Genomic DNA, 24,609 nt, shown 5'->3' with positions numbered 1-24,609 from the left:
AAAGCTTTTTCTTGTAAGGAAGATCCTGGCCCTGAGAAGCTGAATTTGCAGAAAATCTGCAAACACCCTTGTCCCTAGGTTGGAGCACTGAGTATTTAAAGAGGTTGTGCTCTTAAACCTAGTAGCTTTTCTGTTGAACAGAGACAGGTCAACAAAATGCTGCCTGCTTCAGTGAAAAATAATGTGCATTGCCAATCATACCCCATGTAGGCTGCAGAAGGACCGGCCTATACGTTACTATTCTTAGTTGTTGCCATGTTCAAAAGCTGATACCTGTGGGGGGTTCCATAACTCCACAGCACTCCTATGCCTCAAACCTTGACCTTCTAGTTGCAGAAGGGGTTCCCTTTGGGGCCGGGAAGGGCCCCCACTGAGCATGAACGGGAACTATTTGCTATGACAGCACTAGCCTCGTATGGCTACTGAGCCCTTGAAATGTGGCCAGCCGGCTTTGAGAGGTGCGGTGAGTGTAAAATGCAAGCCAGTCTGAAGACTTAGTATGAAAAAAGAAAGTAAAACATTCCAGTATTTTTTACATTGATTGCAAGTTGAAATGACAATACATTGGATATATAGAATTGCATAAAATATACTGTGAAAGTTAATTTCACCTGTTTCTTTTTATAGACATGTGGCTTTAATGTGTGCGGCTTAATTTAATGTGGTTATTAGATTTAAAATTATATCCGTGGTTGGCATTTGTGCCTAGCATTATATTTCTATTGGACAACTCTGGTATGGGGAAAGGCCTTATTCTCTTTTTTTTAGAAAATACCTGTGTCCACATTCAGGTCCCGACCCATCCATGATCTTCAAAATGCCCAAGGCTAGAACCAAGAGGCTGTGGGAGATTCTATCATCATTTGGGAACGTGTATGAGACACAAAGCCAGTGAGAAAAGGGTAATAACTAGTCTTGAGTTATTATGCTCCTTCTAGTTTTTCAAGCCTGAAACTTGAACTCCTTAAAACAGCACTTAGTATGAACATTTTATGTTTTAAACAACTCTAGCCATTTAAAAACAATTCCTTTTGGCTGGAGGCTTTTGGACTTAAGATGTGACCAACCGCTCACGCGATAGAGTTAGTGCCCTAAGGAATGAGGCTCGCATGTTGTATATTGATTAGAATAAACCTGGTGCCAGTGATATCAAACATTATGAAATTGTTACTGAATCCAATATCTATTGCTGTGTCAGGGACCCAGCAACGAGGAAAACATTCTGGAGATTCTTTCATTATCTTTCTTTCATCCTATTTTTCCTCTGAATAAAATCCACTGTGAGAACCCAAAGATATTCAGTCGGTATTGCCTTACCTAAGTTCATTCGGGCTGCTATAACAAAGTGCCATAGTCTGGGTTAGGTCAGTGCAAAATGAATTGCAGTTTTTGCAATTACAGTAGTACCTCGGTTTTCGAATGTCTCCATTGATGAACATTTCGGTTTACGAACACCATAAATTCTATGGATCTATGGTATCATTAGATAGTAAAATTCATGCTAAATTTGCAGTTTTAGGGGTTGATTTTAAAGGTCTGGAACAGATTAATCCATTTTGCATTACTTTCTATGGGGAAACTGTGCCTCGGTTTTCAAACATTTCAGAATTTGAACGGTCTTCTGGAATGCATTATGTTAGAAATCTGAGGTACCACTGTATTTGCAGCCTTTTAAAATGCAATTACTTTTGCATATTTCTTACAGTGCTGGTGGCTGGAAGTCCAAAGTCAGGGTGTTAGCACGGTTGTGTCCTGGGGAGGGCCCTCTTCTGGGCTGCAGATAACCACCTTTCTCATTGTATCCTCCCATGGTGGGGAGAGAGAGTACTAGCTCTCTGGCCCTTTATATAAGGACACTAATCTCATTCATGAGGGCCACACCCTCATGACCTCGTTACCTCCCAAAGGTCCCACTTCCTAACACCATCACATTGGGGGTTAGGTTTCAACATAGGAATGTGGGGTGCAGTGCATAAACATTTAGTCCATAGTAAGTGTCTACTTATTTTTTATATCAATTTGTAATTTTAAAGTGTTTTCATCTAAATGATCTAATTTGAATCTTGTTAAAATCCTAAGAAGTCGACAGGAGAGGTATCACTGGCTGTATTTTAGAGACAAGGACACTTGAGTGTTGATTCATTTCCCCTAATTAAACATCTGGGAAAGTGGAAGTGGGACTTTGGCCTCAGGGCTGTGACTGTCAGTCCTGTTCCCCCTGCTACACAGTTTGGTGGGCTGCCGTATTACAGCGGTTAGGGCAGAACTGGCTGGTGGGGATCCCAGCGCTCCCACTTACCAGCTATGCAGACTGAGAGGTTAACTCTACACAACTTCTCTGTGCACAGCCTCCTTATCAGTAAAATATCAATAGCTATTACACTTTTTTCCTGAGAAAATTGTAGGGAGTAAATAATTTCACACCTACTTCCCGGATGCAGAAAGTGAGGATCAGAGACATGAGGTAACTGGCCCAGGCCACACAGCTCCTCAGTAGGAGATCCAGGGTTTGAAACAATACCTAACTCTGGACTCTTTTTTTCTGAGAGGCTGTCAAAGTGTCGCTGTAGTTTCCCACTTTTTGGTAAGCATAATCAATTTTTTGATTGAGGTGGACTCCATGGGGGGGCAGCCATAAAGCCACCCATTTCCTTTCTCCTACTGTAGCTGCAAATCCAAGTTTGGGCCGATTCTTGATCTGTCCCAACGAGCAGCTCCTATAGCTCTCTGGTCCATGTCTCCAGCTTTATTGAGGTAAAGCTGACGACATTCTAAGATAGTGAAAGTGTACATTATGGTAATTTGACATCCACATTGTGAAAGGACTGCTCCCATCTAGTTAGTTAACACATCCATCATCTCACATGTTTATCTTCTGTGTGTGTAAGAATATTGAAGCTCTACTCTCAGCAGATGTCAACAACACAACACAGCGCAGTTAGCTGTAGTCCCACGTTGTATATGGGATCCTCGGGGCTTATTCGTGTTCTAGCTGGAAGTTTGTGCCCTTCTACCAACCTCTCCCTAGTTCTCCACCCTCCCAGCCTTGGCAACAACTTTCTATTCTCCACTGCTATAGTACAGTTTGACTTTTTCTTTTTAGATTCCACATGCATGTGAGCTCGGATAGCGCTGTGTTTGTCTTACTTATCTCACTTAGCATAACGCCTTCAGGGTCTGTCCGTGCTGTCGTAAATGGCAGGATGTCCTCCTTTCCCATAGTGAGTAATATTCCATTGTGTATACACCCCATCGTGGTTAGCCATTCATCCACTGACAGACATGGAGGTGGTTGCCATGTCTTGGCTGTTGTGAATAATGCTGAGTGTGGGGGCAGATATCTCTTCTAGATCCTGTTTTCATTTCCTTCGGATAAACACCCAGAAGTGACACTGCTGGATTATATAGTAGTTCTATTTTAAAATTTTCGGTAGGAACCTCCATACTGTTTTCCATAGCGTCTACACCAATTTCCATTCCCACCTGCTTTATTTTAGTCACAGGAATGTCTGTGTCCATAATTAAAACATGCAGTTCAGAGTAATAACACAGACTCACAACTCTCATTCTGTTCAGAGCCTCCCCTTCCCTCTGTTACTTAGACCTGGAAGGCCTAAGGGAAAGGGGCGGGGCCTCCGGATTTGCACACCCTTGTGCCCCCCCCCCCCCTGCCCCATACACTCAGCCCTGACCCCTTCCTCATAGGGAGAGAGGATGAGGAGCTGAAGGGGCTGGTCCTGTCTTACTCTAGCTCTCTGGCTTGTAGATGTCCGCAGCAAATGGTGTCCATGGGGTTCTTCGGTGGCTTGTGAAGACGGGACCACGCTCCACTCCTCCCCACTTCCTTTGACCTCTGCAGTCCACACTTTTCCGTATCACTTTCCCCAAGTGGTCATCTTAGCCAGAGCCCACAGGCTCACAGGGCCGCCATGCTTCAGGACACATATACCCATCCCTGAGCAAGTGCAGGTCTCTCCACGGTGGCACTGTGTCTCCCTGGCCTGGCCGTCCTGGACATTGCCATCCCCTTTATGTCCTGTGGGTGGGCATCAGACACCCACCCTCTCTGTCTCCCACACTCCAGCAGACACGAATGAAGGTGACCCCTGGAAGCCCATCTCAGTAGCCAGGTGAGGAAGAGGTGACCCCCTGAGGAAATGCCTCTGGTGTCAACAGTTCTCTCAAAGGACTATCTCTATGCTTCTCTTTGACCTCCAATCAGTTTCCAAGAACTCTGGGAGAGCAAACCGATGAGCAAACCGTCCTAAAATCTGTTTCAGGCACCACCTTGCAAGTGCTACATCTGGACTTCACCTTGGAACAGGGATACTTGACCCTTTTTTTCCCCTAGGCCTTTGAAGCCTAAGTCAGAACTGAGACAATGTCCCTTCCTTTGTACAAGTCCCAGTCCGTGGGTCAAGCACTTAGAACTGTGTCTGGCACATAATAAGTGCTCAGTTAATGTTTGCTACTCTTATTTCCCAAGATATGATATGTACCTTTACACAAGTTGTCTACAGTTCACCCTACTTTACTTTGTCGGTGTTCTAGTCAGAGGTTCCCAGAGGGAACTCCTGTCGCAGCCCAGACTGGACAGTGACAAAGTATTCCCCAGCGATGGACAAAGCTCCCTGCCTGTCCCAAGGCCACAGCAGCCCTTTCCGTAACAGATGTGAGGGAGGCACCCAGGTTAAAAGGTAATTTCAGTACCACAGGTAAATGCTGTGATGGCTGTACCATGGAAAGTAATTCAGAAGAGCATAAAAGGAGGAGCCCCAGTCTTGACAGGGAGAGGATGGCCCCCAGGGGCAGGAAAGCAGAAGCAGAGTCGAGCACAAGTTGCAGTCAGCCCGAGAAGAAGCTATGGACATCCCAGCCAGGAGGATGGCCCCGGGCTCGGGACCAGGGGGACACACCACCTCCACAAGACTGAAGCAGTTTCTGTGACATTGGCATGAAGGGTGAGAAAAGAAACACCTTATTACCATTGAGGAAAGATGTCACAAATCCGTACTTTTTCAGCTGAAGTTTTTTGTCTCTGGGCTGACAGTGTGAGATACTTCTTCACATTGTACCTTTGAGGACGATCGGGTGATGCACTTGCTAAGTTCTGTGGGCTTTTTGAAAGGGACAAGGTAAACACCTTCGATTATCCTCCATGCTTGCCGTCGTCAGCCAGCAGGTAGGATTCTGTCTGTGGACCAAATCATTTCCATACAAAACTGAGAGAAGTAATGCAGTTTACTTGGCAGCATCTTTGCTTTTTTTTCTAACAAGCTGAGATGGAAGTCGGAGCCTGGAATGTTTATCCTGATCTGAAATGTATGAAAACAACACTTAGGAAGTAGTTTTTGGTGTGGATAGGAAGATGTCCTTAATGAAGCATTCACTTGTGCCTGATTTCTATTTGCTTTTCCCTGATTCATTTGATGTCCTAGATCATCTCAGCCTCAGAGTAACAGCACTGAAATCTCAGCCAGATGTGTAGTGCTGGCACGTTCAAGTTGACGTGAAGCCTCTGTGCTTGTCCCAGTCACTGGGGCTTGTCTTAGCCTGGGCCACCATAACAAGATACCACACGTATCTTGTTTAGGGGGCCTAAACAACAGGCGTGCATTTCTTACAGTTCTGGAGGCTGGAAGGTCAAGATCAAGGTGCCGGTAGGGTTGGTTTCTGGTGAGATCTTTCTCCCTGGTTTGCTGTGTCCTCACGTGGCCTCCCCTCTGTGTGTGCACACCTAGCTGGCGCCTTCTCATCTTCTTACAAAGACACTAGTCCTATCAGATCAGGCAGGGCCCCTTACCTGACCTCACTGAACCTCTATTACCTCCCTGAAGGCCCTGTCTCCAAATACAGGCCTATGGGGGTTTAGGGTTTCAACATGTGAATTTGAGGGAGATCCAGTTCTGTCCATAGCGGGCTGTTCATGCATGTTCCTTTTCTTCTGTTGGCATGTGGAAAGATTGCACATCCCTGCTCCCTTTGCACTTAGATGTGGCTCAGGGGTGAGAGTATGCCACCTGTTTTGTAACTGCCATGGTCAATGAAATGTGTGATGAAGTGACATGCAGCCTTCTGGGAAGAAGCTTTAAAATCCCCGGCATGAATACCCACATTCTCTTCCCCTTAAAATAGTTCTGGAAACGCACGTGAGATGGAGCCTGCAATGGAGGCTGGTGAGCAAAGTTTGCCTATTGACCAGTGCGGTCCATGTAGTGTGAATGAGAAATTCAAACAAGTAAGGAAACAAACTGATGTGTGTGTGTGTGTGTGTGCGCGTTTTTTAAGTATAAAAGTATATCTATCTATCTATCTATCTATCTATCTATCTATCTATCTATCTATCTATCTATACATTTAAATATGTTTAGCCATTGAGATTTTGGGATTGCTTATTGCTTGTGCATAACTAGCCCGTCCTGACTGACACAGTGGTCAAGGATTCATTTGCAATGACATTTGGGACTTTAAAAACTGAACATGAACCTTTCTATCCTCTCTATGTCAGAAAACAGTATATATGGTACTTATTCTAGCAGTTGACTTCCTTTTTTGGATCCCTTTTTAGCACGTGTTTGTTATTATTGACAATACATGTTCTCTCATACCAGCTTTTCTTGTAAGCTGCAAACCAGCCTTTCCAATGCTTGCCTGGAATTCTTCCCACGAATGCACTGCCAGTGCCTTAAATCCAACATGTTCGAGAACAAACTTATTCTTTCCCTGGATGCCAGTACTCTCTCCTGGTCACCATTTCTGTAAACATCCCAGCTGCAAACCTCAGAAACATTTTGGGTGTGTATTGGGAGTAGGGGAAATGTCTTGGAAATCTTTCTATTTTTATAAAAATTGTTTTGGAAAATTTCAAACGTTTTCAGAAGTCGCCAGGATTGTATACTGAACCTCCATGTAACTACTCATCACGCACGGTCCTATCTTTTTCTGTACCTACGCACATCAGATTCTTTTGAAGCTATAAATGTTTCGATGTGTATTTCTAAAGGACAAGGATTGTTTTCAAAGGACAGCCACGACACTATTATCCACTGAAAAATAATGAACAGTATAAGACATTTTGAGTCGGTGTTCTTTTTGCTGGTTGTCAATTGTCTCATATTTTGTTGTCGTTGTTGTGGGTTTCATCTATGCGAGTCAGACTGAAATAAGGTCCGTGCACTGCAATTAGTCAACATGATTCTTTAGTCTACAGATGCTCTCTCTCTCTTTTCTTTTCCTTACAATTGATTTGGTGAATAACACAGTGAGTTTGTCCGGTTGGGTTTCCCACAGTCAGGATTTTGTGGATTGCATACTCAAGGAAGTTCATCTAGCATAGTCTAGGGCAGGAGTGTCCAAACTGCGGCCCATGATCCATTGTTAATTGACCTGCAGCAAATTCCAAAAATATATTTAGTGTACTTAAATAAACCAGATGAGGCAATATGTACTTCACCTCGAGTGAGTGGCCCGGCTGTTTGTGTAATTTTGCCGCATATGGTCCTTGGTGAAAAACGTTGAAAAAAGTTTGGACACCCCTGGTCTAGATGATTATCTAGATTATGGTCTAGGGCAGCATTTCTCAGTCTGACACGTGCACCAGAATCACCTGGAGAGCTTGTTAAAACACAGCTTTTTGGGCCCCAACCTGAGTTTCTGAGTCAGTGGGTCTGGTTTACACCCAAGAATGTGTATTTTTAACAAGCCTCCAGGTGCTGCTGGTCTCGAGGCCATACTTTGGGAACCACTGACCTGGAGCTCTTACTTCATTTGGGTTGTAAAATGGTGATGTTATTAATTTCTTATTTAGAATACTTACATAAAGGGAAATTTTCCAAATCAATTATTTGGTTACCTTGAGGTAGAGTTTGTGTAAGAAAGGCACAATAACTGATACTTTTCCTTGACTTACCAGTTTTCAAAATAATGAGTTTGTTAACTGATATCCTCCAAAGGTATCCAGTGGAGTGTGTGTGTATGAGACAGAGAGAGAGGAGAGAGAGAGAGAGAGAGAGAGAGAGAGAGAGAGAGAGAGAGAGAGAGAGAGAGACTCCACTGCAGTTGTTATTTCTATTGATGTTCAAATTGTCCCATCTGTAAGGCATGGGAACCTCAGAGTCATTTCGAGTCTACCTTCGTCCCTGCCAACTACCATGTCATTGGTTAGAACGAATGAGAACACCTGTGTTCCATTCTCACCATCTCTTGCACACTATCCCCCTTACTTCAGTTCATTTTATATACCAATAGGTGTTGGTGAACCTCTAGTCATGTCATTATCTGTTCAAGAAATTCTCAGTGACTCACTAAATTAAATATAAACCACTGACATTGACATTCAAGACCTTACCAGATATTGTGCCAATATGCCTTCTAGTTTTCTCTCTAGCTCTCTTAATCCAACCCTGAAGAAATGAAGTCCCACCACTGAGCCTGTGTTCCTTCTGCCTGCCTCGGTTCTCCCTATCTTCTCTGCCAGTCTTTCCTTCATTGCCTACCATGCATCCTAAACACCCCTCATCTTATGAATTTCTTCCTGATTTCTTCAGCTGTGAAGACAAGCCCTTCTGCATTTCCCTGCATTTTGCACTTCTCTTGAAAATGTGTGTTGTCATGGTCTGTATTCTGATCACTAGCATGCTTGTCTGTTACTTTCTGCAGGACAAATGGTCTCTTGGTTATTTCATCCAACTTCACACCTATGCCATCTCACTTTTAGGTGCTAAATACATATTTGTAAAATTATATTGACTATAAAGTATTAGTCGCAACGTCAACTACCATATTTCCCCCAAAATAAGACTGGGTCTTATATCAATTTTTGCTCCAAAAGATGCATTAGGACTTATGTTCAGGGGATGTTATCCTGAAAAATCATGCTAGGGCTTATTTTCCGGTTAGGTCTTATTTTCAGGGAAACACGGTAGTATCTCATTCATTGAAATAGATATGAATTTAGAGATTTATATATGTGTATATGTTTATATATGTATATATGTAAATATGTTTACTTATATCTCATATCTATCAATTCTAAGGCACTAAAAATGTCCATGTTTTTCAAAGTAACAACATAATTCTGCAGAGACAATTTACAGAGCCAGTACTTTCCACGTTCCCATTGAGTAAGCTAGAGGACAAATAATTCTCTCCTTCTTGTCTAGCTTTAACTTCCTTTTCCGTGAAGTCCTTGCCCTCACTCCATTCCGCAAAGATCTGACCCTCCATTAGCAAATTCGGGTGGCTCATTGATCTGACGTGGTGTATATACACTGCTTTGTCTAATTACACGTCATTCAAGGATGTTTGTGTTTGGACCCATCCACCAGGCTACAACTGGAAAGATGGGATTTTAGGGGCGATAGGTGAGAAAACTCACCTACCTTTGTTGTGAGTACATTGGAGAGAGGGTTTCCCACACCTCACCATGCTGTATCCAGAAGACCCAGCAGGAAAAATCAGGTGCATAATTTTTACGTCTGTTGCTATGACAACTAACCCATCCACTTCCGCGAGGACATGGACAATTATGCCAAAGCAGGGAGTCTCAGCCTTGAGTCCCCCAACCACACCGCCAAGTCAACCCTCCGACCCTCTCCCCCTCCCCCTTGGCAACCCGCGAAACAAAATCAAATGCTGCAGAATTCACATCCCCCTCTGGAGGAACACCTGTGCGAGATGCCGTAGGTGACTCACTGACTCATGCTGGAAGCCAGAATAAATTGCCATGGTGCGTTATTACCGCACGGGCCATCTGGAGGGCCATGAGATCCACAAGCCATGCCCAAGATCGCGCTGGGAGAACTGCTTATAGTCACAGAGAAAATGTCCCCTTTCTGGACTTTTCTCACAACCCAAGAGCTGTAGGTGGCTGCCAACGTATCACTGAGAAGGAGCTTAATTTCAGGGGTTGAATAAATGCAACTCCACTATCCTCACTATTATAAGCTGAAAGCCTGAGAATACTTCTGTTCGTGATTCTAACTGTATTGAAGGATTGGAGATTAATGATAGAGTTCTCTTGAGAATCCATTTGGGGTTGAAATGTAATCCCCCACTGCATATCAGTCCTTCATTGGGGCGAGGGGGATGCCACCATTTTATTTTATGAAGCTAGGCAAATCATTTTTCCCCCCTCTTAAGTAAGGAAAATACTATCTGTAGAAGGAACAAAAATCAAATATACAGTCTGCAAATAAATGACTTTCACTTTTATTTTGAAAACAATACCAAGTTTGAAATGGAAAGGTAAAAATATTTCTGAAAATGATGTGTGTGTGTGTGTGTGTGTGTGTGTGTGTGTATAAAGGGGATAAAAAGAATCAGAAACCATCAGAGGAATTTAGAATTACTATTTTCTTCTGTTTTTTTTTTTCTTTTTCCTGAGGTGCTAAATTTTAGCACAGAACTGCTTGTTCCTTAATTAATGATTAACAAATTCAATTCATGATTTAACTTAATTACACAACTAATGAATTTGTGTATGCAGGAGTCATTTATGTGGTGTCTGAGGCAGGCCTCTCAGGCATGGCTAACTCCGTTTTTCACAGCTCAGTAAATTGTGTCTAGAACTGTATAATGTCTCTTTTTATATGCCACACCCTGCTACGGAGTTTATTCGCTCTCCTTGGTGTTAGCTATATGCATAGATGTTCTATGCACAGATCACCCTTTATGTGTGAAGATAATTTTGCTGGTACATTTTCTAAGGGATCTATATTTGGAAATGGATTTCTAATAGTGGCAATCAGTTTAGTTATTTTTTAAAAAGCTATTTAGGCCCATCATGGATAGGCCCATCACGAAAGGCTCATGGATAACTCATTTTAGGAGGACAAAACATAATCTTGTGATATTTTTAGATATTCTCATTTTATTTTGAAAGTACAATTACATCTCACAAATCCAACTTAAAGGCCACTTGGCGAAATGGAAAATTTGAAAAGAAATCGTTTTCATTACTTCCAAGAAGAGGCCCTTACATTGGGATAACTAGGTGTGTATATCTCCCGGGTGGAGGTACAATTTTGGAATAAATGGAAGAGAGAGAGGGGACAAGCAATCAACATATATCAAAACTTAATATCTCTTCAGTGCTTCAGATACAGATATCGCTCATTTGAGATAGTTTCACTTTGATTTTCAAGGAGGAAATCAGGCCTTGGAGAGATGAAGTCACTGGTCCAAGGTCATCCAGCTCGTATGCAGGGGAGCTGGAATGCCTCCCCAGGTCTGTCTGAGTCGGCGCTACACATCCGTTTAAACAGTGTCTGGCGCACCCCTAATTGATCGCTGGAGGTTCTAATGTACTTGACAACAGTTTGTCTTCTAAAGTAGGCAAACATTTCCCTTGGAATCTCATTGACACTATTAATTTGCTCAGCAAACCATTTTATCCCTGAGCTGTGCCAAGGAAAACTTGAGTGATCCTCTGTCTTAATTATCACTGACTTCAAATTAGTGAAGTCCTGTTTAATGAGGTCACACTGTAGATCTGTGTAAAAGATGTGGGCGCTTCCTAACTGGGTTATTCTTCAGCGCAGGCCCATACTTAGAATAAAGCTTGGATGAGGAAAACAGACTGCAGTTGGCAGTATCTCTGTGGGATAACTCAAGCTGGAAGCTGGACACTTGCCTTTGTAATTTGGAGAACATATTTAAACAACCAACCTGGATACTTAAGGCCACTTTCTGTGTATCAATATTTTGGAGATGGAGTTGTCTCAACTCATCACTTTTTTCATCTGGTGAAGAGAAACTCTAGGACCTTTTGATTTTAATCTGGGAATGTCTCTATGCTGATTCTAGCCTTTCTACCCAAGTGCAGTAGCTCACTGAGAGTAAGTGGATTAAAATAAGCCTGTTTTAACAAACTTCTGGGTCTATATTTATCAATCACTCCTGGACTTCTCTAAACTGTGCCTTTTTCTTGTATAGGCTCATAACACAAGCAATGTGAAATATGACCTTAGTCAACTGTTACTGAGTTCACATAACACGGAATCTAAGTAGTAGAGATTTTTTTCGGATAGGTGAATGGCCAATGAGGTTTTGGATCATGTAGAAAAAGCCCTAAATACTATCATCATTCCTCTGTTGGTAGAATCAGTAGGACTCCAATTAAGAGCCTGGACAATTCCTAAGAAGGGAGGTGCCTCTGTTTGAGCTTCCAGAAAGTGATATCTTGGGGTGGATTAAATCTTGTCATGAAAAGGGAAGGCCAAGGTCGGAATGCAAATAGACCTCAGCTACCTACCGCCTCTCTCTCTCTCCTCGCCTTCCAGACTCCCTGGCCAAGGAAAGAAGTTGTCTAGTTCTGAATCAGGACAAGAAAGAAATTCTAAAGAACATTGATTTGTCCTAGCTCTTCACCTTGGCAAACGTTTTATCTTGCTTTCAAATGCATAGTTTTTATAATTTGTTATTATTCAACCATTTCTTTCTGATTACCTCGAGGCAAATTTCTCTCAGATCTTAGGACCAGAGAAATCTGTACTGCTGAGTAATGACGGATTTGTTTTAATTTCATGTACACCAGGACTCTGAAATCTGATCAGATTTCTCCCACACTTTGCCTTCTAAGGAGCTTGGAAAAAAACCTGTGTCCAAATCTTAGCAATGGCATACAAAATACAGGATTCTACCTGGCTAAGTCATATATTCCTACCCCATATCATTTCCACGCAAATTTTCTCCGCTATATTTTTTAAAATTTTGTCACAATGGTAGGCCAACTGAGAAAAGAATCCTTGGACCACGCACATTTGAATTTGTGTTTAGTAAGCTACTAAAATTCCTTTTTGTATGAGCAGGGTTTACCCAGATAGACTGCATACACATATAAACACATGAAAGGCCTGTATATGTCCTTCAGGCCTTTTACTCCATAAATGGAACACATTGTGAGTGTGCTTGATGACTTCTTGTTAAGACTTTTTTAAAAAATAGTTTTAAGTTCACAGCCAAATTCAGAGGAAAGTACAGATTTACCACATGCCCCCTGCACCCAACATGCATAGCACCCCCCGTTAATAACATCCCCACCAGATGGTACATTTGGTACAATTGATGAACCTGCATTGACACATCATCGTCACCCAAAGTCGACAGTTTACCTCAGGGCGCACTCTCTGTGCTGTACATTCTGTGGGTTTGGACAAAGGCATCATCATTATGGTGTCATACAAAGTAGTGTCACTGCCCTGAAAATCTGTGTCCTGCCTACTCATCTCTCCCTTCGCCCTTCATGACTCTTTGATCTGTGAATTCATCAGCATGTCTTTTTGCTTCTAGATGAGGATCTTGGCAGGCTTAACAGGGAGGGAACCTTTCCTTTGCTCTTCCAGGGTCTGTCCCACTCTATCGCCTGCTAGGATGTCCATAGGGTAACCATTATCTGAATACAGATAATGACAATGGATGTGATTGCTTAACATCCACTGTGAACCAGGTGTTCCCCCAGGAGGAGGTTAACTCTTCCTCAGAGCATCCCTGCAAGGTATACTTTAGGCATTAGTTACAAATGAAAAACAAAAGTTTAGAGAGGTTAGGTAACTTGCCCAAGGCTACACTTGTCAGTGGTAGAATAGGGTTCCAAACTCCTGTGTCCTGCTGAAAGCTTTCCCATTCTCCTTTCTTTCCTGCCCTTCACCGGTACACCCAGTTTGCCCTTTTCATAGGAACTCCTGTTTCTCAAGTCCCTGTTCTGAAAATTTCAACACATATTAACACTATGACTGAAGATCAGTATAATCTGGGCATCTTTTCAGATTGTACACCATATAGTTCTAAGAAATGTCATTCACACAGGCTCCAATCTGACCACAGTGTGAATGGTGCCCCCTAAAGTTGCTCAGTGCAAAACATGCACAACCATTCATGGGTGCCGGAAAACAAGGGTCTCTCCCAGAGCTTCCATTCGGAGATGGAATACACTTTCCTTTCACAGGCTGGGGTACTTCAAAAACAATGGCTCCAAATAATTTCAAACATGACTCGGAAATGCCCACCTGTGATTCTTTTATTCCCTTGTGGTTTTCCTTGTGAAACTAAATGAAATGCAAACAGCTGAGAGAAAGTTCTGAATATAAAATGGCACCATTGTATGAGGTCAGACAATTAAGTTTGCGAACTCATCCTAGAAAAAGTGCTACATACCTCATTGCTGAATATCACTACGGTCACCTTCAAAGTACTCCCCTTAGGAAGCTATGCACTGATGCCAGCTCCTAGTCCACCCCTCAAAGCAATTTTGGAACTCTTTTTCTGGAATGGTTATCAGAGCTGTCGTCGTATTACACTTGATGTCCTGAATGTTATCGAAATGTCTTCCTTTCAATATTTCCTTTATCTTTGGGTAAAGAAAGAAGTCATTGGGGGCCAGAGCAGGTAAGTAGGGAGGGTGTTCCAATACAGCTATTTGTTTACTGGCTGAAAACTCCCTCACAGACAGTGCCGTGGGAGCTGGTGCATTGTCGTGATGCAAGAGCCATGAAGTTCAGGTTGTCTAACTTTTTCACGCAGTCTTTTCAGCACTTCCAAATAGTGAACTTAACTGTTTGTCCCATTAGTACAAATTCATAATGAATAATCCCTCTGATAGCAAAAAAAGGTTAGCAACAGCATTGCAACAAGTTCGCAAACTTAGTTGTCAGACCTCGTATGTTCTGACAGAACACACAGCTTGGATAATTCTGTTTTCGTTCATTCAGGTACATTCCTAGAAGAATGCCTGGTGCCCCCTTTGCTGAGACAACCTTCCCATGCCTGTTGCCCCATTTTCCCACTCTCTCTGTTTGTCCCTCAAGGAGATGACAGGGATCAAATACCATTCGCACTCAGCTGCCTTAAAGAGATTACCATGTCACAAAATTTCTTCCGTAATTGCTGGACTGATCGCCTAGCTTTTCCTAAGCACAGCTGTGGGAACATTTACTCGCTTCTTGGTCTATAATGAGAAAAGGAGGAAAGGCTGTTAGCATTACAACCAGTGAGAGGTATCTCATGTCATGCTCTCTGGGTAGCAGATTGTGTGTCGTATTCCCAACACCAAACACGTGTTGCTCCCAAAATAACCCCCTCACATCATCTTGGAGTTTCTTTGAAAGTTTTCCGTGTTTATTAAGCTCCCCAAAATCCCTATCATTCATTCATATGATCAGAAACATCTTATAGTCCACACTTAATCCACCTATTTTTATGATTCTTCTCTGTCCACAGTAAGTGGACAATTCAAACCATAACATGTAGGGGCAAAGTGGTAATTTAGCAGAAAAATGTTGATTTTACACAAAGACCCGAGGAGAATAGGTTTTAAGTATCAGGATTTAAAAGTAGACGTATAATTGGCATGCATCTTAGAGAGAATAGAGTAGGCAGGAAATACAATGGTGGACACAGCATTTTCCTTCTCCATCTACACAGGTTTTGGGAAGGCGGGATGAGTTTAAACTGAGTGGGGGAGCAGTGTGGCTTCGGAGAAGGTACAAATACTCGCAGTGGAACACAGAGACAGCTGGAGTAGTGAAGGCAGCATTAGGTTCGAATTCACCGTCTGTGACCCAGTTTCCTCTCAGTAGAATCCAGAATCTGCCTCATTGTTTTGTTGAGGGGCCAAATGAGGGGAAGTATGTGACATCGTCATGTGGGACACTTCCAGGCAGAAAAACATCCTTCTGTCATGTGCACAGCTACACTACTTTGGGCCCTGGAACCATGATGATAATATTATGAAAGGTGCCCCCAGGGATTAAAGATGACCAGCAAGAGTTGTTAACAATTAGTGGATACAGGAAAACGGAATGAAAACTATATTTATTTCCCTTTGCAATTTACCCAAGCATAAATGAATATTGCTCCTTGGGGTGCTATTATAGACATCTATTTCCACTTCATTAAGAAACTGGGTTAAAAGATTTCTTAAAGAAAAGGTAAGAAAAGAAAAAGGGAAACTCTTCGCAGGATATGGCTGGGAATAATCTCCCCTCTGCTCCTTTAGTGCTGACCGCCTGGCTGCAGACCCCTCACGTGTCTGCCTGTGCTCCTCTTGCTCCTTCCTGCCTGTGTTCCGGTACTACGTGCAGTGTCCAAGTTTTCCATCTCAGCCCACGCGTAAAGTGAACATCAGCTCTCATCTTTATCAAATGCATTTTTAAGTAGGTCTGCTTCCTCCAATATGCTCTGCAAAGCAACACCTGCTGCTCATTATTTGTTCCAGGGAAAGTCTTGCTTGGAGACACCGGTTGCCGTGATCCCGCCATGGAGTGTGCTGCTCCCAACGTCTGTGTTCTGAATCTGGTTTATGAGAAGGACAGGCGCTGGCCATTGTGTGTGAACGGCTGTGCTGAGGGCTCACTCAGCTTCTTACAATCGTCCTCTGGAGGGGCCCCCAAATTACCCCATATTCAGGCAGGCTTTGGAGACACAGAGAGGAAGGTGGCAGGTCCGAGGCAGAGCTGGGATGGAGACGCAGGCAAGCTGACCACGACGCCTGCTCTCTCGATCCCATCCTCTCCCTCATTGTAGTGGCTTCTATACCGTGGTCACGGAAAGGGTCGCATGCTGGATCTTTGTGACGGACAAGTCACTTCCTCTATAAAGTCTGAACCGAAAACAGATCCTCTGTTTGGAAGGAACACGGGCGCCAACATGTTCCTAGGGAACTCCCAAGATGTTTGCCGCTCAAACTCCTCACAAGGCCCAATAGCCTGGATGGCTCCAAGCCTGTGGCCCGGCTCACCTGGGGAACTCTGCGCGAGGGCTAGCTCTCCTCCTGTCTTTTGGCTGGGGTGGGGGAGGGTGGGGGAGGGTGGGGGAGGGTGGGGGAGGGGCGGGGACAATGTCGTGTTCCATGTGAGACGCGCATCCCAGCACCTCCTTTGGTTTGTTCTCGGGCTTTTGATTCATTTCAGGTGTCTGATTAAGATGAATCTAAACGACAGCGAGGGTCCCGGTAACGACGCTGCAGTCATGCCCACTTTGCCCTCCGTGCGAGCGGACTGTCCTGGGAGGTGTCCCCCAGACAACATGCATGACGGTGTCACACGGCTTAGCAGCCCCTAAGTGCCACAGCTGCTGCACCCTCCACAGGCAGACGGCAGTGGAGACATCTGTTCATGTGAACTTAGAAATATGGAGGTTGGTGCATAACACGGACGCCTCCCAAGCTTCGTTTTCTGCTCGTGTCAGGGGGCACCATCCAAGCGCTCGGTCAGGCAACAAATATTTCCCGAGAAGAGCGTGTATTCCTGGGAGACCTCGGAGCACGTTAGCGCTCATGTTCCCTGGCACAGCCTCCGTTCTAGTTATGAATGTATTTCGAGAAGACCCACTTCAGCACAGGATGAGCAAACTAGTCTGAGAAAACGCAGTGGGTGCCACACACATCCTTAAACTCTCTGTCTAACTCACTTTAAGCTGGAGTTTTAAGAAACCGATTATGATTGAGAAAACCTGCACCACATTGTGTGATCAAACTAGAAAACGGAGAGGTGTTTTCACAATTCCGTGCGTCCCTCTAGCTTTGTCTGGCCCCCTTACCTTACCCGTGCTTATTTTATTGAAAGGAGAGCATTGCCAGAAATTGTCAGTGTCAGAACCAACAGGTGTAGTAACAACTGGACCCAGACAGGCAGCCTGCCTTTCTCAGTGGAGCAGTGGATTTTCCCAGACTCAGGGAGGCAAGTGTAGGACGCTCTGCACCCGGCATTTCCAGTGTGGCCCATGTGTTCTGCAGAAACATCATGTTCTGGAAACAATTCACAGTCTCGTATGTGACCTCCAAAGGTGTTTAGACATGATTTGCCTCCACATGATAGTCCAGCGTGAAATGAAAACCATGTCTCTTAAAGTGAAGGAAAAAGTCCACATATAGTCATTCCACTATGATGGTTATCTGTAATGGTTACTGTTAATAAACTAAACTAGACCGGTAAGGGACTGCGCTGAAGCCAGAGGTCTGCATCGCATACTATTCATAAGAGTCCCATAATACTCAAGCTTTACGTGTATTACAGGAAACATTCCCCCTCCCCTGAAATATAGCTCTGGGGTTCCCTGCCTGCTTCGAAGCCTAGTTTATAAATACCGGGGTTTGGTGATGCACTCTTTGTTTTAAGGACCCAGTAAGAGACGCCACCCTACACACTGATTTTTACCAGTAGAAGAAAAGGAAATGCAATTAAGTCCCTGCAATGGGAAAAACTCAACAGGGCTTTAAGCAGAGTGTAACTAAATTGACTCGGAACAGTGAAACTGACTATATTTTGGAAAATTAAGATTTAACAGACCAAATGTTGATGTTTTTTCTTCTCTTCATCTGACCTAATTTCTATTCAGAGTTTGAGAACAAATGTTGATGAGCAGGACAGAAACCCATCCTGAAGCAAAGGTGGCTGGCCTCGGGTGTCTCTCCTGTCCCAGCCCAGACCTTCTCAAGCATTGCATCGTGTGAAATGTTCCAGGATGGCGTCCTCGTTAGGCCTGCACCAGCCTCTGAGAGAGGACACGGAAATCGCCCATTTACTTTATATTAGAAAAATGAGCGTTCCACTGGCCTGTGGGTCTTATGAGAAACAATAAAGGCACCTCCTCCCTCTGAGTTGCGTGTGTTAGAAATGCAGTGAGGACATGCTGCTCAATGCCATTCTCCCATTCTCTAGACTTTTATGTTAATGAGAATTTTTTTTTTAATTAGGGCAAGAGCTCCAATTTCTAAATAAACCTCCATCCTTCTTTTAAACAGACACAGGAGAAATGACTAGGAAGCTTTGGTGCCTGCTCTCTTGATAACCTTGATCATTTTGGGGATAGTTGTCTTGTTTTACTTTTCCATTTTCAAACAGTGCAAGGAGGGTGTGGGATGGTGATGAAGCTGGTGGCTTGGGAATCGGACTGAGAAAGGTCAAATGGTGGCCTCACATCTTATCGTCTCTGCGACTTTGGGTAAGGGAGGCCAATATTACCATGCATCCCACACTACTGGGTGAGGATGGAAAGGTGGAAAAGTCAATGCATTTTTTTATGCAATTTGTGAGCAAAAGAAGAGAAATATCTGCTTGGTCTCTTCCTTTGTAGTATTTGGGCTTCCTGTTTATCTTTATCCCATTGCATTGATTAAGGTTCGTGGGACATTGTTGACCAGCAATAGTTATGGCAAGTAGATATCTTGCCTTTTTACATTTTAATGGGAATATGTATTTCTATTATTTCGTTTTCAAGTATTATGTAAAGAAGGTTTCCCCTCATTCCCAGCTTGCTGAGCATTTCATCACGGATGGGTAATGAATTTTATCAGATGCTTTTTCCGGCATCAGTTGAAAGGATCGTGTGAATTTTCTCCTTTAACTTGTCCATTTGAGTCAATTACATATTACTATAGCACAGGGCTTGGATAAACCCGACTTGATCACAAAGAGGAATGATTTGGTCTTTCTTTTAATATACCATTAGATTCAGTCAGTTAATAGTTTATTTAGGATTTTAGCATCTACGTTTAAATAAGAGGCCCATTAAGGACACCAAAGACAGGTCAGCTAATGGTACCTAGGTGGCAACAATTGGTTGTCGCTGTACAGAAAGGTAAATGGATATAAAAAAGAGATACCCCAAGTATTTGGATGAATTAGTGGCAGATGAATTTCTCGTGCTAAGAAGATGTGGACTTGATGTACTGTTGTCTAGAATACCCAGGTGGACTCTGGGCATACATGCTGTTCTCCTTTTGACATAAATCCTTATGAAATTTGTTCTGCAAGTCAGTTCCAGAGAAGATGAAGGAATTCTCCTATGAGGCAGACAAAATGTTATATTTCAGCCTGGAAATTTAAGAGAAGGATGAGTGAAGATATTATTTGAAAAAAGAAAAAATCTATGAAAAGACATGGAGCAAATGAACATGGACTTAGATACTGAAGCATTGTAGAGAGGAGGCAGGGTGCTGGGCTTGGAGCTAGAAGAACTGGGTTCAAATCCTCGGTCATTCAGTTATTGTAGGGATTCTTACGCTGGAACTCTATGAATGGGCTTTGTGGGAGACTATAATCCGAGCACTAAATGGAAAGGGGATGTATCTCTGTGTTTTTCTGGGTCCAGATTCTACAGCTTGCATTTCAGAAATGGAGTATCACTGATCTTCTCATTGTTGGACTTTGGGTGTGTAACTTTAGTTCTCTGAGCTGCTGGCTGCCTTCTCTGTGAAGTGTGGGCAATAAGCCCTAATTATTTCAAAGACTAGGTGTGGACTCAAATTATAAAAAGTCAAAGTAAGTATATATGTACTGAAAGATGTTTTGAGAATAAATAAATGCAGTGGGCAATAAAATCTAATGAACCATTTACCTTAAAAGCAGATTTATGAAAATGTTCAACAAATATTTTGGGTAAATTGAGGCATTCAACGGCACAAAAGTGGGTTCTTTCCTAAAATTTATATATACATATATAAATATATATTATATATATATATATATTACTGTGTATATATATTATATATATAAATATATATATGTTATATTCTTTCCCCCCAAATCCCACTACTATCTCCACAATAGAAATTGTACTTGGCTGGATTGACCTTATCTATCAACTACAGCGTTTCCTAGCCTAAAGAAAACATTTCAGCAAGGCCTCCTGACTTGTTAATAGCAGAATAAACACACATCCTTCCTTTCATGGAGACAGTGTAGAGGCTACTGGAATTGTGGTCATTAGAGTCAGGAGAAGATAAAAGGGGCATTTAGCTGGCAGTCTCTTTCAGACTCTTCATTGTCGCTTCCATTTGACCTGGGTGGATTGGTTGCTTCAGGCTCTTAACTCAGAACCCCCACATTTTGAAGGGTCAGCTTTGGTTTTTCTTGTCTAATTGCTGGGTTTCTTGTTGAAGCATATGACGACTTGATTATTCCACCCTGTGATTTGGGAATATCAAATAAGGTGGTCCCCATAATGTGTTTCTAATGTGTTCCCCATCTGAACAAAATTACAAAATTCTGAATAATTAAAGGGAATTAGGGTGGTGGTCATCAAGCCCACTATTTTTTCATTCTTACTTTGCAATTCTCGGCATGAAATTCCATTTTGTGAAATAGTTTCAATTCAACTCCCCAAATCCATAATGTCATAGACATGTTAAAGAAGTAGACTCATTTAGAACTATGAAGGATCAGAATTGTCTCTTATATAATTATATGATTGAACAATGCAAAATGCATACTATGGATACTCTAAGAGCAGTGAAGACGGAGGCTTAAAGGGGAGGAAATCCCTTATACTGGAAGACAAGTAAATTATAGAGTCAGAAGGAATAAGCTGATTAGATAGTAAGCCAGTGGAAAACATCTTATTAGAAGAGGGGGGCATACAAAGTATAAATGTAATTAATATCGCATTACCTACAAATTTTCCAAAAGTCAAGTATGTAATCTTTGAGTCGTGTGTGTGTGTGTGTGTGTGTGTGTGTGTGTGTGTGTGTGTGAAGAGAGAGAGAGAGAGAGAGAGAGACACTGAGACTCACAGCGTCAATATTTGCCAAATGCTTTCTATGTGCCAGGCACATAGAAAGGGTTTTATATATGTATGTACTTCAATTAGTCTTCTATTATTGCTCTCATTTTACAGAAAAGGGAGCTGAGACTTAAAAAAGTGACTTAACAAAAATTGTCTAAAGTTTCCCCAATAGCAGGACTAGCATTTGAAAGCCAAGGTAGCTGGACTCCAGATTCTACATTCTGACAGTTCTCTGCACACACATCTTCTGAGTACAACATCAGGAACCGAAATAAAGGGGTTTATGTGTTAGAATTACTGTGAATGGAAACTTTAGATTAGAAACCACAGACAAAGTGTGACTAATTCTGGTCTGTTTTCTTGAAATTGAGCTTTTTGTCTTCAGGATCTCAAGTTCCCATGTCCTTTCTTGCTCTTGTTTCCAGATGAATGGGAAAAGTCAGCAAAGACCTCAATGTAGTGCAGTTATTGAAGAGAGAGAGAGAGAGAAAGAGAGAGAGAGAGAGAGACAGAGCGCGCTAGACCCATGGCAAAAGTGGCTAAGGAATCACCTGATCCATTGGTGTGTCCCCTCATTCAGAAACATTTATTCCTACATGAAGCCATTCTGAATGCTGATGGGTTGTTTGAGCACAAAAAGCACATGTCATGACTCCAGTTTTAGAAGATTTGCATTAATATCTAAGAAAATTTTGTTTGGAAAATATGTACATAAAAATGATAGTATTAATTTCTGGCTAGCGAGAGTATGGGTAAATGGTATTGTTTCTTTTCCTATTAATTTTTTTCTATGTTTCTAAAATTTAAGTACTACCATGTTATAAAACTGGATGTTTCCAAAAACAATTCAACAAGCAAATATTAATGTCTACTGCAGGCCAGGCATTTTGCTAAGCGCTGAGAAGTTAGGAAATTCCAAACACAGGGACAACTCCTTCAGGGACCAGCCCTGTTGATGTCGTTCACCTCCATTGATCTACTGGCCAGGATTGATCCAGAGTCGGGCCCCATACGTATTTGTCCAATACACGACCAGAGACAGACTGATGAACACGTGCAAAATTAATATTTTATAGGGGCCATGATAGAAAAAGACACAGGCTGGAGTGCCGAGCTGCAAGTAGGAAGGGGAAAACTCAGCTGGTAGATGGGTGGGGAGGAATGTTCTGGAGTGGTGACTTTATTCAGGATTTGGTGCCTGAACTGATTCTTATATTAAGACCTGAGAGGGGTAGGAGGTCATGATGTCCACAGGGTGAGGAAGGAAGGAGAGGGAGGAAGAACAAAGCAGACAAAGGAAGCTGCATGCAAACAGCATGCACTGGCTGGCTCAGAGTCCTTAGGAACAGCCAAAAGAGAAGAGGGAGAGAGGATACCGTAGGGAAATGAAGACTCTAGAGAAGTGGAAGTCAACTTTGAGTGTTTGCAGATGCAGAGACTAAGGACTACGCACCCCCCCCCCCCCCGCAAAATTAGATGCTGAAATAAAGTGCCATGCCAACACAGAACAGGAAAGAATCAACAGAAACGAGAAAACATAGGAAGGAAGGAGTTATGGACCAAATCAAACCAAGAGGCATTCCTTTACAAACTCTAATTAAAGGCTACCATTTGCATAAAAATGGCACAAGTCATTATTTTGGGATGGTGGGAGTTTTGAGTGGTTTTAATGGACTTTTAGCTTATCAATCTTTTTTTTTTTCTAAAATAATTATGCACATTATCATTGTGTCTTTAATAAGAACATTTAAACAGGACATACCATAAACTCACTAACTAGGTCATACAGTTATACAAATATTTAGTAAAGTGTTTTTAAAAAGTCAGCTTAGGGATTCGATTCATTTCTCAATAAATCCTTTTAACATCTAAATATTTTAAAAAGACAGACACGTAGACAGAAAGGAAGAAGGGGGGAAGAAGGAGAAGGAGAAGACAGGGATGGAGGGAGGGAAGGAAGGAAGGAAGGAGGGGAGAATAAATTCCTCCAAACCTTGCAGTGTATAGACAGTAGACCCCACGTATGGGCAAAAACAAGTTTCAGTAGACAACTTTTCTCTGGGTTCCATCCATTGCCACTCACTGAGAAATAACCTAAGTATGTGAAAATGAGTCAGAGAGGAATAAAGTGACTGCCTCAGGCCATAACTAACAGGGTCTTGAAGAATTAGTTGTCAGCTATGGTCTCTTAAATAACATTAAATCGATAATTATCATGCAACAGAGAGCCCACTGCTTATATGGGGAATGTTGTTCCTAACCGGAACAAGAATGTTAATAGCAATATGTTTTTCCGTGAACTACTTTATCAATACATAACAGACTTCCTGAGACTCTGAGCTGTCTCCTCCCCTTTTGTAAAAAAAAGGAAAGGAGAAAAAGTTTTAAAATTATCGTAATTTCATCTTAAATATTTCTGCTCTAGTTTTTAACATCATATCATTTTAATCTTAATGACGTTGATCCATAAACACATATTGTGTCAGGGTTCCAGAACCTTTTCCCACGACTTCACATGCTGTCCCCGGCAGACACGGGGGCATGTCATTTTCTGGGTGAGTAACAGGCCCAGAGCGCTTTGCGATAGCTGATTTTATGCTCTGCTTCTTCTTTAATCAAATCAAAGCAGATATGGTTGAATACATGGACAAAAGCTACTGAATAAACACGTTTGTTCAGGAGTAACTAAGCATTAGATAATATTATGTAATGTGGAAATAAGTAACTGCCTGACTTAGGTGTTATGGTTCCCATGGCAACCACATCAGTGAAGGATAAAGGAGTTCAGAAATATTGGTTTCTTTTGGTGCATAGATGGAATGTCTACATCACATGATGTTTTGGGTATCTTTTAAAAACTATTCCACCTCTTAGAGTTACTAATAAGCAAAAACTCTGGGACTAAACCTTAGGAAGAATATAAGTTGGCTGTGGATTTCCTAAGTTCTTTAGGGCTGGAAATGAGGTTCAAATCGATGGAGGGGGAGCAGTATATGAATTTTACCTGTGACGTCATGGACTCGAAGTTTAGCTGACCTCATATGTAGGGTCCATGTGCCATAGATGTTTTCTCTTCTTTTCTGAAAACAAAGACAACAGTGGCAGTAA

The sequence above is a fragment of the Rhinolophus hipposideros genome, assembly GCF_964194185.1.
Source record: "Rhinolophus hipposideros genome assembly, chromosome: 1".
Taxonomy (NCBI): Eukaryota; Metazoa; Chordata; class Mammalia; order Chiroptera; family Rhinolophidae; genus Rhinolophus; species Rhinolophus hipposideros.
This window is presented reverse-complemented; position numbering follows the sequence as displayed.